Consider the following 14,326-nt stretch of genomic DNA (forward strand, 5'->3'; position numbering starts at 1 on the left):
TGTGCAAAGTAACGGCCGAAAATGCCGTTCGAAGACGGCTGATGGGGCAGATTAAGATCTCTGCAGAACAGCGCGGTGATGGTGACCCTGCGCTGTGCCTTGGTACCTTCGGGAATGCCCGGCCGGGCACTCTACCGAGGGGTACCAGGGAGGGAGCAGCCGCTCTACCTTTAATCACACCCTTCGGGTTTCTTTTCCCTACGGTAATGAATAACAAAGCCCAAGCAGAGACGCGGCAAACACCTCCCTCGGTGTGCGTCTCTGCCCCAAATCCGTCCTGGGAGTGTATAAACCACACTCGACCAAGACTCCTGAATATCTGTAACGAGACGAGCCACCGCTCGTTTGCTCTCCTTCAGTGATTCTCCAACCTTGAACTGTGGTTCCGTTTCCTTCCGTGAGCAGCTCAGGTAGGGCTCCTAAGGAAAACGCTGGAACTTGCTCGAAGCAAGGAGGCCGGCAAGTATTCAAAATATCCGACGATGTCCCGTCGTCCTGTGCGTCTTATATACTCATTTCCGGGTGCGCACTAGTCACGCTATGCATGCTGGTTTATGTAGTTCCATGTCCGCCCGCCGATGCCGGGTTGCTGCGGCTATCTCCGCTGTCATGCACCATTGAGCCATACATCGTCCCGGGATGCATGACAGTGGGTCAGGCACATCACTGAACTCGCCCCGGTATTAATAGCCACTGCACCATTCTCAGAGCTCTGTGCTGTGAGAGGAGGGTTTGTCAAAGCAGAGGTAATCGCTATAGTAGGGAATTTAGATGGATCAGAGCCCCCACTCCTCGTTCCTGGGTTCTTCTGGGTGATATTTGTTGCTTTCAGCTGCTCTTCCCAACCCCCAGTAACCGTTTCTATATTGTTGAGTCTACGGTCAATACAATCAAGTCTAGTAACTAGGGGATTAATCATCCTTTTCATAATTTTTTCCAAGGATTGGACAAGATAGTTATCCCTAATGGTCACAAGTACCCCAGGTGTAATTGCCTCGTTCTGCATCACAGGGTGGGATTGGGAAGATACGTTTCTAGTTCCCATAGGCAAGGAGATACTCGCCCCGGTTGCCACTGAACCAAAAGGTTCAGGGGCCGCAGTAATCGGGGCATGAATAACTTTTGCCCTTTTACCACCCCTATCCTGGGTCTCTCTTTTGCTCTTGGGGACAGCGCCCTCCCTAGTTCCACGTGACTGAGGGGTAGCAGCCTCATGTACTACTTCAGGAGACACACAAATCATATTTGGGGGTACAGGGTTAATCTCAGCAATGACCGATAAAGTCTGTTTGTGCCTTTCAGGAGTTGACCTAAGATCCTGAAGCACACTGTCAATTGTTTGGTCTATACTGTCTAGAATAGAAGTAGGTAGAGCCCCGTCCTTCACCGGGGTTTTGGCATTTGAAATTAGTCCCAGTGATGATATTCTGAGGTTTTCAATCCCCTGCGAAAGACGCCCTTCTACAGTCAAAATTTCATTGTTCAAGATGGAGTTCGCTCTCACTAAAAAGTTATCCAAAGTACCTGTAACCATAGTGGTCGATGCTGTGGCTTTACTTCTCGTTTCACGCACTGTCATTGTTCTTAGGTGTGTGAGAGATCAGCAGCGGCAAACCAGTGGGTATTGAGAACGTTGACAAATATTGATCCAGTGGAAGAGCCAAGAGGGGTAGCCCGGTCCGGTCTTACCCGGTCTGTAACGGGCTAGAACGGGCCCGCCCTTGGCCCGGGCTTCGCCCGGCGCTGCCCGCGCGCGTCCCACGAACGCGGGTGTGGGCGTGGTTAAATAGGAGGAGGCGGGAAGAGTCTCCAGGTGCGGCCCGTGGAGCGCCGCAGTCACTACTGGGACTCGCAGTCCCGCTCTGTTCAATTTCCCCCAGCAATCAGCCTCAATGTGCAGGTCCAAATCCACGGGAGCAGGGAAGCAGCAGAACACCTCTTGGGTCACAAACCGCGACTATGAGTGGCACCTTTTATTGAAAACGCCCGTCTCTCTATTTCTCTGCACTCTGGTGAAACTAAGTATGCACGATTGACAGAGTGAAATAGCTATCTATTGTTTTCACACGACTCTGGAGATATACTCCTTATTATGGAGGGAGCAAAGTTGTCATGTTTATGCGGTTGTCAGAAGCTAATCCCTTCTTGTCTTATCAGGGAAGTTAACTCCTCCCTGTTCATTCGAGAAAGTTTCTAGGGACCTCTGAGCTAGCTGGCATACCTAATTAAGTCGAACATATTCAGTAGAGACCTAGTCGACCTCAGTCCTACGTCTAAACTGCTGTTTATGTTATTCCAATGCGCAGAGCCTATTGGGAATATAGGAACTACACTACAGCCACTCTCCTGACAATCCTCACTACACCGTCCTGTGTGACAACATTATTGAGATTGACCTTTATTACTTTGATGGGTTTCCCAAATTTTGACTCTCCTTTAAACAAAATACCAGGTTTGCGTATCCTGACCTAATCCCCTACAGTAAAATGAGGTTGCTTCACTTTCATCCTGACATCATAACAATGTTTACATTTTCGTTGTTTTTTCTTCACTCTTACCGCTACCTCTTCCCTAATTCTTCCACAGGGTGTTTCACTTTGGTTTTTTTTAAAACCACCACGGGCACAGCTTGGACATAGGTTCCCTTACTTTCAATAGGTTAAAAAAACTGACCTCAGTGGTGATTCGAGGAGTTAAGCGGTACAGCCACAATTTCTTTTAATTCGTCCTTCCATTCCACTCCAAAACCACGTGCCCATAGAATGTCCTTTTTCAAAACCGTTATACCTCTCTACTTGACTATTACCTTGGGGCTCATACAAGGCAGTAGTGATGTGCCAAATGTTAAAATACGCAAGAAAATCTTCCATCTCCTGGGACTTCATTTGCACTCCATTGTCTGTAATGAGTACCTCAGGATACCTCTCTCTAGCGAATAGTTCTTTAAAAAATTCAATAGCATTAGATGTAGTAACTTGTGGCAAGACTTTTACTTCAGGCCACTTTGAGTGCTTATCAACCCTTACCAAAGCAACCCTGCAATCGTGAGGCAAAAAATTAAATGGCCCTGAGATATCAAACTCCACCTTTTCCCATGGAACTTCAGGCCACTCCACAGGTGTAGGAAGATGGCTCTGTATATACTATACCAAAATGAGGTATAGTGTGCACAGAGTCCAGTGGAATGCCAAAGGGAGGCAGAGGTAAGAGTAGATAGCACCTTACTCTCTATTTGTTGTAGTGTTGGCGAGCAGAAAGGCTTTATCAGAGGGTTGTGTTAAGCATTTGTTTTACCTACTCAATCAGCAAATAATTGCACACACTCAAATACTGAACTCAGACCAATTTCCTTTGTATAAAAATATTATTTAGTCATATTTCTTAGAACAAAGCAAGCCTGGCACAGGTAAGTGGTTTATACTTTGCAGTAACAATACAGTTTGAATTGCAGTTGTATATATATTTTGTTTTGGTTACAGTAAAGTTACTGGGAATGCAATACCTTGAAATATTGTACATATACTTTGTATTGACTTTTCAGTAGTAGGTCATGTATATTATGTTGCAGATTACTTTTCTTACACCATGTAGTATACATGGATACTGCACTGGGACCTTTCCTGTATAAAGGTAAGTAAATATGTTTTGGTTATTTATACAGTTGTATAGTCTTCTATAGATTTTCCAACTCCGCACTCCTCCGGTTGGCGGCTGCTAACGGGCAGGCCGCAAGGTTGTGGGAGCTAAGTTCCTGGACTTTAGCTCAGGGCAAATGAGAGTTCAAGTAAGCACCAAAGGTACACCCACAGCGGCACTAGGGCGACCGGGTGCAGGGTGCTGTTTTGGCGTCGGGTGCCCTGTTACTTTCAATGGGGATTCTCCGGTTTGCAAACACATTGCAGGCTCGGTACTAAGGTCTTCTGGGAGCTACCACCACTTAGAGCGGTATGTTGGGATGCTGGGGGTTTGTTGGACACCGTTGGTTGGGTCACCCAAGGCTGTGCGGGGTCGGGTGCAGGGGTTTCTTTTAGTATCCGATCTTCTTACCAGCTCCTGGTCACGGTTGGGGACCCACCGGATTGAGGCTGCAGACGTCAGCTGGAGGCTTGAGGCAGGTCAGGGATCACTGTATTTCGGTCAGGATTGCCGGGGAAACCTCTTCGTGGTGTTGAGCCACTTGAACTTAGGCCGTGGGAGACGGGTGCACAGCGGTGCAGACTCGCTTATTTTGCCGGAGCTGGTGTCTTGGGTGAACAAATCCGGTGTTCACAGGAGACAAAGTCTTTTCTTTGGAAGGAAGGGCAGGTCCTTGTGGTTCTTGAAGTTGCTGGCTACAGGACACACTGGAGTTTCGCTTCTGCAGGTTCGAGGTGGGGACAGGCGGGTAGGGCTGGGGACAGGTCAGTGAGTGTCCTCCTCTTCTTAGTTTTGGCACGGCTATTTGGTCCTTCTTCTTTTCTTCTTGGTTGTTGCTTGTCTGTATTCCTGGTTCAGGGCTGTCCCCTAAATACTGTATTTAGGGGGGTTAGGGGTCTCCAGGTCAGTAGCCATTTGACTACTGACCTTAGGGTGACTACACCCTTGGTGTGCTCACCCCACGTGGGGGAGTGAGCACAATCCCTAATCCCGATTGGAGAGTGCCTGCCATTTGCAAGATGGCGAGCACTGAAGAGTGGGCTTCACCTTGCCTCCCCCACCTGAAGGGTGAGGTTGACAAAGGTGGGCACGCCTTCTGGGCTGGCTAGTTTTTCCCACCAGTCTTCCCGCCGAAAAGGAGGAGAGACAGGAAGGGGTCTTGCTCCTAATAGAATGAGAGGCTGGGGGTCCCATTATAAAGGCTGCAAGGCCTTTGAAGCTCCCCTGCCACAGATTGTTCTGCCTGAGCTCGGGAAGCGAAGGCTCCCACCCCAGGAGTCCAGAAACTTGTCTCATGGTGGCAGGCTCGTGTGTACCAGTCAGGGAACCCACCAGAGGCTAGTCATTTTTCAGGGGGTATCTCTAAGATGCCCTCTGAGTGCATTTATCTTTAAATCCCACACTTTCATCAGTGTGGGTTTAATGTGCTGAGATGTTTGGTACCAAACTTCCCAGATTTCAGTAAAGTCATTATGGTGCTGTGGAGTTCATAATGACAAACTCCCAGCACCATATACTCTTAATAGCATTACTGCATTTACAATATTTAGGAATTGGTCTAGACACTGTAGGGGTACAGGGCTCATGCACCAGTAGCCTACCTCTGCAAATTATAACTTAGCTAGCTAAAAACTCAGCTTACCTCCAGAGGTTACCTACAGCTTGAGTAACCCCAACATGGAAAATAGGGGCAGGGGGCCTAACTTGCTGGTTGGCAGGGGGCTAGGCCACAATGCTAAGGACAGTGCTGCATGAAGGCTAACACCCAGCAGGGGCTACTGACAGCTGTCAGTGCCCAGAACCACACCTTTATCTCTTCACTGGTAGGTGAAGTGGCTAACTTGCAGGATTTGGGTTGTGGTGGCCTGTCTGCTGTTTTAGGGTAAGGGGTCACTACACTTGGCAGTGATCACCCTTCTTCCACCCTCTGTTCTGTCAGCTGAGGAGCCACCAACTCAGGTTGGACAGTTGCCTAATTAGTCAGGTCTTTTTGTTGGCTAAGGGGGACTTTATCAGTTCCAATTTTGGAGTTCTCCCTTACTGAGACAGAATCTCCCTGGCCCACTGGAACTGTGGCTAACAGTTGTCCACCTTTCCTACCCTATCTTTTCTTTCTCTTTTGGGTCTTAGCTGCACTAACTCCAGGTTCAGCCCACCCCCCAGGTTCCTTGGATGAGGTCTGACACTGGACCAGTACCTCTCTTTGGCTCAGACCAACCTCTGGGTGGTTAATCATTCCGAAGGAGGCAATCAAGGGGGAGGTCTTTATTGACTACCACCTTTCTTCAACTAAGGGACCCAAATATTTCTTGGGGCACTACTGCCACAGGCCTAAAAGTGACATCCTGTTTTTGTTTTCCCTGGGACATACTGATTTGAGAGTACCAACCTGTCATGCCCCACAGTATGACTGGCACACGTTCTCTCAGGGCAGTGGCTGGGATTCCATTCACTGGTAGGTGGTGAAAGTGTCTACTCCCCTCTGGAATCTACAACTCACCTTTTGGAACCATCTTCTAGTTGAAGGCTAAGAGGACTTCCTCATCCGGGAATCAACCTCCAAAGCTACACTGGCAACTCCTGAAGCTACACTAGGGGCTGTATTTTTAGGACAGCTAGGATCCTTCGTATGGTGTTGTGGCACCAAACCTTATTGGGATCCCAACTCTTACCTTCATACCCAGTTTTAGTTTGTGAGTTGTCTTTGGGCCCACCCTCCTGGACAGGATTTTGGGGGGCTATCTGAGACTCCTTACTTTTATCTCACTGTCTTTTCTCTGGGGAGGTTTTGTAACCTCTTTCTTTAGGTCACCCCCAGTGGACCTCCTGGTCACCCTTGTCTTAACCAAGTGGTCCGCCTTATTTTCCAATTCTTGGGGAGAAATTGAACCTAGGTCTTCCAGATACTGATGCAACTGTTCATCAATGAAATTACTTAATATGTGTTCTTTCATGAACAAATTACAAAGACCATCATAATCTTGCACTTCATGTCCAGTAAATCAACATGTAGTGTTTTAACTGAGTAGTTGAAGTCACTTCTGGATTGATTTTGGGTTTTGTGAGCCCCCCTAAATCTAATTCTGTATTCCTCAGTTGTGAGTCCAAAGCCCTCAATCAAATTTCTCTTCATGAGGTCATAAGACCCAACATCTACCCCTGTAAGGGTCAGGAGTCTGTCCCTGCAGTTACCAGAGAACAGTTCAACAGGAGTGCCCCCCAGTGTGACTTCTTCACTTTTCTAAGTTCACAGGCCCTCTGAAAGGCTGTGAACCATTTTGAGATAGTATCACTCTCCTCATATTTAGGGACACTCGCTTCGGGGATTTTAGGATCATAAGATTGCTTGTTATCCTTATTAAGTAAATTACTGCCACCATTGATGGGTGCTAGGCCCATCTCTGCTCTCTCTTTCTCTAGAGCCGCCAGTCTGGTCTCTAGATCCAATTTATTTTTGGTCAACCTTGCTAGCAGGTTATCGTCCTCATTGAGGCTGTCCTCAATGTCCTCACTAGCACCTGATCCACCTGTATGGACTCTAGGTGCTGAGAGGTTTATTCTTCGAGCCAGGGCCACTGGGCCCCTTCTCTCCCTATGAAGTGTGTGGTGGGAGGGGGGTGGATGGTATCCGTCTCCCCTCTATCTTCTTCCTCATCTGAGAGGTCTTCACCATTCTCAGAGGGATGGTCCTTAGCATACCCAGCCAACAGATCCTGGAGCTTTTGTTTGGTGGGATGGGACACCATGGTTATATTTTTAATGTTGCATAGGGACCTTAACTCCTTAAAAGCTAAGTGGAGGTAAGGGGTGAGATCAAGCTCCTCAACCTATTCCTCTGTTATCTTCACACAGCTGGGTTCTTGTTAAGAGACATTGTTAAAAAAAAATTCTAACCTCTCTTATCCTAGCTAAAGTGAACTTTTATGTTTCTAAAATTCTGAAGGGACTTAAAAAATTGTCAATTCAAAAATCATAATTCTAAAGACAATTTAAGAGTTCTGTTGTGTGATCAGGTGGTAACCATGTTAGTCCAACAAATGCAAAGTTGTATATCCCATCGCTGATCCACCAATGTGGGAAAATGGCTCTGTATATACTATACCAAAATGAGGTATAGTGTGCACAGAGTACCGCAAAGGTAGGCAGAGGTAAAAGTACATAGCAACTTACTCTCCATTTGTGGTAGTCTGGCGAGCAGTAAGGCTTTATCAGAGGGTAGTGTTAAGCATTTCTTGTACCCACTCAATCAGAAAATGATTGCACACACTCAAACACTGAACTCAGACCAATTTGCTTTGTATAAAAATATTAGTTATATTTATTTCTTAGAACCAAGCAAGCCTGGCACAGGTACGTGGTTTATACTTTGCAGTAACAATACAGTTTGAATTGCAGTTGTGTATTTATACTTTGTTTTGGTTACAGTAAAGTTAATAGAAATGCAGTACCTTGAAATATTGTACATGTACTTTGTAATGACCTTTCAGTTGTAGGTCATGTATATTGCTTTGTGGATTACTTTTCTTACACAGTGTAGGATACCTGGATACTACACTGGGACATTTCATGTATAATTGTAAGTAAATGTGTTTTAGTTATTTGTACACAATTGTATAGACTTCTATAGATTTTCCAACTCCACACTTAGAAACTTTTTTATAGAAAACAGTCAATCTTATCCTAAGAGAGGAAATAGTTATTGGGTTAACAGGTAAGTACTTTGTTGTAGGAGTTGGTTTTCTGGGGTTAGACACAGGGGTCTCCCAGGGTCAAGGATGCCCTCTCAAAACACCCTCAGCGGCACTAGGGCAGCCGGGTGCAGAGTGCTGAGGTCCAATGTTATCAATGGGGGATAGGGGGCCCCCTATTGGTGGCTGCTCACGGGCAGGCCACAAGGTTGTGGGAACTAAGCTCCTTGACTTTATCTCAGGGCAAATGGAGGTTCAAGTAAGCACCAAAGGTGCCCCCACAGCAGCACTAGTGCGGCCAGGTGCAGGGTGCTGTTTTGGCGTTGGGTACCCTGTTTATTTCAGTGGGGATTCTCCAGTTTGCAAACACACTGCAGCCTCTGGATGAAGGTCTTATGGGAGCGACCACCACTTGGAGAGGTAAGTTGGGATGCTGGGAGTTGGTTGGATACCCTTGGTTGGGTCACCCAAGGCCGTGGGGCATCAGGTGCAGGGGTGTTTTTTAGGGTTGGATCTTCTTAGCAGCTCCTGGTCGCAGTTGGAGGGACTCTCGGGATAGAGGCTGCAGGCGTTGGCTGGAGGCATGAAGCGGGTCAGGGATCACTGGATCTCAGATCAGGATCGCCAGGGAAACTACCTCGTGGAGTTGGGTCACTCCAACTGTGGGCAAGGGGTGCAGAGTCGTCAGACTCAGATAGAATCTGGGTTGCAGCCACTCATTGATAAAGACACGATTTTCAAACCTATTCATCAGTCTGAATCTACGGCTTAGGAGCATCAGGCTCCTTGTTATTGATGACCAAATCATAAATCATCAAAGAGACGACCTGATTTTATAAACAAGAAACTTATGAACATCAGTCTCACACTGTATTTGTCCATTTATGATGTCTGTCGGAAAAGATTAGTGTGCAACAAGAGTGAATGATGATACGGTTGTGGTTTGACTGTGAATTGTTTTACGTGTGATATGTATATAGATTTATTATCTACTTGTTTTAATAAAAATACATTTTGTATTTTGCATTAGACATAGTCTGTTTTGTCCCTCCTTACGTTGGAAATGATCATTGTCATGTTGCATATTATGTTTGAGTCGCCCTAAGAACTTGCATTGTGCGTTGTCGGTATTCTTGGTTCAGGGCTGCCCCCTAAATAATGTATTTAGGGGGCGTTTTAGGGGTCTCAAGGTCAGTAGCCAATGGGCTACTGACCTTAGGGTGACTACACCCTTGGTGTGCTTACCCCACGTGGAGGAGTGAGCTCAATCCCTACTCCTGATTGGGGAGTGCCTGCCATCTGCAAGATGGCGGGCACTGAAGAGTGGGCTTCGCCTCGCCTCTCCCACCTGAAGAGTGGGGTTGGCAGAGGTGGGCACACCTTCTGGGCTGGCTAATTTTTCCCGTCAGTCTTCCCGCTGAAAAGGAGGGGAGACAGGAAGGGGGCCTGCTCCTGATAGCAGGAGAGGCTAAGAGTCGCATTACAAAGGCTGCAAGGCCTTTGAGGCTCCCCTGCCACAGATGGCTCTTCCTGGCCTGGGGTAGGTGTGGCCACCTCCTCCCAGGAAAGGCTTGCTTTCTGGGCTCAGGGAGCAAAGGCTCCAACCCCAGGGGTCCAGAAACATGTCTTGTGGTGGCAGGCTGGTTTGTACCAGTCAAGGAACCCACCAGAGGCTGGTCGTGTTTCAGGGGGCATCTCGAAGATGCGCTCTGAGTGCATTTTTCATTAAATCCACACTGGCATCAGTGTGGGTTTCCCAGTTTTCAGTAAAGCTATTATCTTGCTGTGGCGTACGTAATGACAAACTCCCAGCACCATATACTCTTAATGGCATTACTGCACTTACAATGTCACAATGTTACCACTGGTATAGTGCACCCAGCTAGAGGGGTAGCTGACCTGTGCAGGGGCAGTGTGTTGTAGGCATGGCACACAGAGATGTGTGCCATGTCGACTCTTCACTGTGTTCGGTTCCCAAACACGCAGCCTGCAGTGGCAGTGTGTGTTTGTGAGGGTAAAGGGACTCTAACGGTGCACAATAAGAGCTGCAGCATTTAGAGGCCTTCCCTGGCCACAGTGCCATTTATACCCATTGGGTTTTACTGGGGAACAGACTTTTGCCAATATATTTATGGCAAAGTATGAGGAGACAAACATTTTGCAGAACCACCGTTGGACACAACACTTAAAACTTTACATTGACGATATTCTAATAGTGTGGAACGGTCCCCATGACGATTTGGTGAACCTTTTGATTGAGTTAAATGAGTGTCATGATCAGATTAAGATAACCTATTCCATTCACTCCAGAGCCATGAATTACCTAGACATTCTTATAGAAAAACAGGGTCAGGAACTACACACAAGAGTGTACAAGAAAGCAACAGACCGTAATAGTGCATTGCACTATAGCAGTTTTCACACCATGTCTTTGAAGAATCATTTACCTTTCTCTCAGTTCTTGCGGGCTCGCAGAATTTGTTCTCAAGAGACACAAGGTCTTCAAGAGATGAAGACTATGGCACAGGCATACAGAGACAGAGGGTATCCGGAAGAGGTACTAAAGCAAGCCATGCAAAAAGCTAGTCTTAAAGATAGACAAGAACTACTGTTCAAAACCATCAAAGAACCACTAAAAAGGGAGGTGTTTGTTATCAAATACTCAACGGCATGCAGATCATTCAAGAATTGTGTCTTAAATAGATGGGAGGTCATTGAACAGGAAGCAAATTTCAAAACAGTATTCTCAGGCAAACCTATGTTTGCCCATACTAGATCAAAGAATCTGAAAGAAATATTGAAGCTACAACACACTAGAAAGGGTAAAGCTCAATACAAAGGAATGGTGAAATGCCACAACTGTGGCCATTGCGGCAACGTCATGGTAGGGGACGTCTTCCCACATCCACACACAGGCAAACAAATTCGATTGAGGCACACGGCAGACTGCAACCTCAGCATGGTAGTGTATGCCATCAAATGCCCCTGTGGGCTGGTATACGTGGGGAAAACCACAAGGAAGGTAAAAGTCCGTATCACGGAGCACAAAAGCATGATTAGAACCTGTAACCACAAGTCCAATTTGGCAATGCACTGGAAAGGGAGACAGCACACTATACCACAATTGCGATTTACTGTGTTGGAGAGCATTGATGAAAAGTTACATGTTGATGCCAATCGCCAATTGTCTCAAAGAGAAACGTATTGGATTCGGAGTTTGAATACGCTTGAACCATGTGGTCTTAATGATAAAATTGAATTTACGTGCTTTTTATGATTTGTTATATGATGTAATGTGTACAATTTAGATATTGTATTTTGTCATGTATGGTAACTTTGTCAAAATCAGTACCAATCAAAATGTGCCAGTTAGATACACACATAACATCATACAGAGCCATCAGCAGTACCTATTACTATGGGCCAGTCAGACACACGCAACACCACATAGAACTATCATTACAGGGGGTCGAGTCTATCCTTATAATTCCCCTAGTGGTTTAATATACACCAGTTCCTTTAAGATATTTTTCCTGAAGTTAGCACTGTTATGGTGGAAATATTCGGGTATTTTCGACCAATTTATTCCAAGATTGCGCCCGCCATAAGATTAGACTAGGAGTCCATTTTTAGTGTTCAGAGTGAGGGAGGTGGCAACATATAGGAAGCAGGAAGTTTTCAACAGAGAGTGAGAGACGGAGTGAGGCCGGTCGGAGTTGGTGAAGTTAGGTAAGCGGCGGCTGTCGCGTTATTGCACTGAGCGTCCAGTAGAATTCAGGCGTCTTAGAGTAGGCTATAATGTCGTCTCTCTGGTTATAGAGTTCAGAATGACTAGCGGCGAGTGAACATGAGGAAGCAGGGCGATCGAGACATCCAGTGGCATTGGGCTCGACTAGTGGTTAACAGGTAGGCGGAACACTGATAGCAAGGTTAACTAAGGAAACGGCAGTTGCTTTCAGGACGACGACATATTGACATCATTTCGTTTTTCAGACAGGAATCCAAGTATATTGAATATAGCGGCACTCACACGGCTCAGTTGTTCAGGTATGAACACATGTGGCATCGACCGGTATGAGGTTATTTTGTTACACTGGGCAGGTTAGCAGTTAATTGCACAACACAGTGACTGCATGATAGGAGCACGGAGATATGAGCACCTATTTTGATTCGGGCCTTGTTATGACAAAATTACACAATGTTTGCATGTACAAAGGGTTGGTTCTAGGACATCCCGATTTCCAGGTTTAGATAATTTTTGTTTTGTTGGTTTCAATTACAGTATTCCCCTGACGAAGGTATTTCTATACCGAAATGCATTGGGATTGACTGAATATGATGCTGTGACGAACATATGTACATGATGTAATGTGCAAAGAAAAAAATCAAGAAAGAAAATTGTCATTAAAATATGACGTCTTCAAGGAACTGAATTTTTGTTTTTGTGGATATAACATACTGTTGTATGGATATTGAATTTGAAAGAAAAATTCTGGTTATCATTTTGTAGACTGTAAATGTGTAACAGTATTACGGAGTGTTTAACATTTGCACCCTACGGGGGCATGTGAACAGTGCGCCACTCTCAAACAGTATCTGTTTGTTTGTTTAGTTTGGCACTGACCTGAGCCAGTCAGTTTGAGTGGCAAGCACCGCTTTTTGTACTAAGATTAAGTAGAAAGCCTGTACAATTAATATAAGGTTTAAATTGGTGTGCAGAGGGTCACATTCTCTTTTGTGATTTATACACAGAGATGTGTGCCATGTCGACTATTAACTGTGTTCGGTTCCCAAACACACAGCCTGCAATGGCAGTGTGTGTTTGTGAGGGTAAATGGCCTCTAACGGTGCACAATAAGAGCTGCAGCATTTAGAGGCCTTCCCTGGCCACAGTGCCATTTATACCCATTGTACCTTTTATGCGGGACTGACTTGTGGCCAGAGAGGTGCCAATTGGGGGTACAAGGTACAGTTTTTGGGAAAGAACACAGGCCCTGGGAACCTGATTGGCAGGGGACCCAGGGCACATCAAGTCAAAGTGTATCAGTACTCTGGCAAAAAGGGGGGGTTACTGCAACAGAAAACCAGCTTCTTAATACAGGCACTAAAGGAGCAGGGCTGACCTTCAGCATATTTTCACTACTAGCACAATCATAATATTCCCTGACTACTCTATCTACAAATCCATCCAAACCTGGTCACCGGAACACAGTTCTCATTAGTCTCTTCATGGAGGACATACCCAGATGCCCCTCATGAGCCACAGAGAAAATATGATCACAAAGAGATACGGGAGATATGCACTACCCTTGCCCGAAAATCAAATCTCCTTCCATTTCCAATTTCCCTGAGACTTTACAAAAAGGAAGTAAATCTGCAGTAACCTCTCCCTTAGATGGCCAGCCTTCTCTAGCATACTCTGTCACTTGACCAAGCAATTGATCATCCTTCATGGCATCTCTCCACATTCCCTCAGTAATAGTTCCAAATCTACCTGACACCACTTCCTCAATTCTGACTACAACCTCTTCATCGCTCCTCTCATTACCTATGTCACATGGCCACCTAGAGAGACAATCCCCCTATCAGATTAATTCTTCCTGGCACATATTCCACTTGGAAATTATACTCCTGCATCCAGGATATTAACCGTGCTATGCATGCAGTCGCTCCCTGTCCACCGCACAGGGACAAGAAGGCTACCAACAGCTTGTGGTCCATCCTTAAAACAAAACGAGCCCCCCAAAACATAATTGCAGAAATGTACCACTGCCCATACACAAGGAAGTAACTCTCTTTCAATGACAACATAGCATCTCAATTTCATTAGGAGTGCGAGAAGGGAACACTACGTTCCACTCTTCATTACCAGCATGTTATGAAAAAACTCCCCCACAAACCATACAAACTAGCATCTACTGTTATAATGCAGTTCATATTAACACAAAAAGGTTTTAAAGTAGGAGCCGTCACCATTTCAGCTCTGATGCTTTCCAAAGCCT

Source organism: Lissotriton vulgaris, chromosome 5 (assembly GCF_964263255.1).
Source record: "Lissotriton vulgaris chromosome 5, aLisVul1.2, whole genome shotgun sequence".
Classification (NCBI taxonomy): domain Eukaryota; kingdom Metazoa; phylum Chordata; class Amphibia; order Caudata; family Salamandridae; genus Lissotriton; species Lissotriton vulgaris.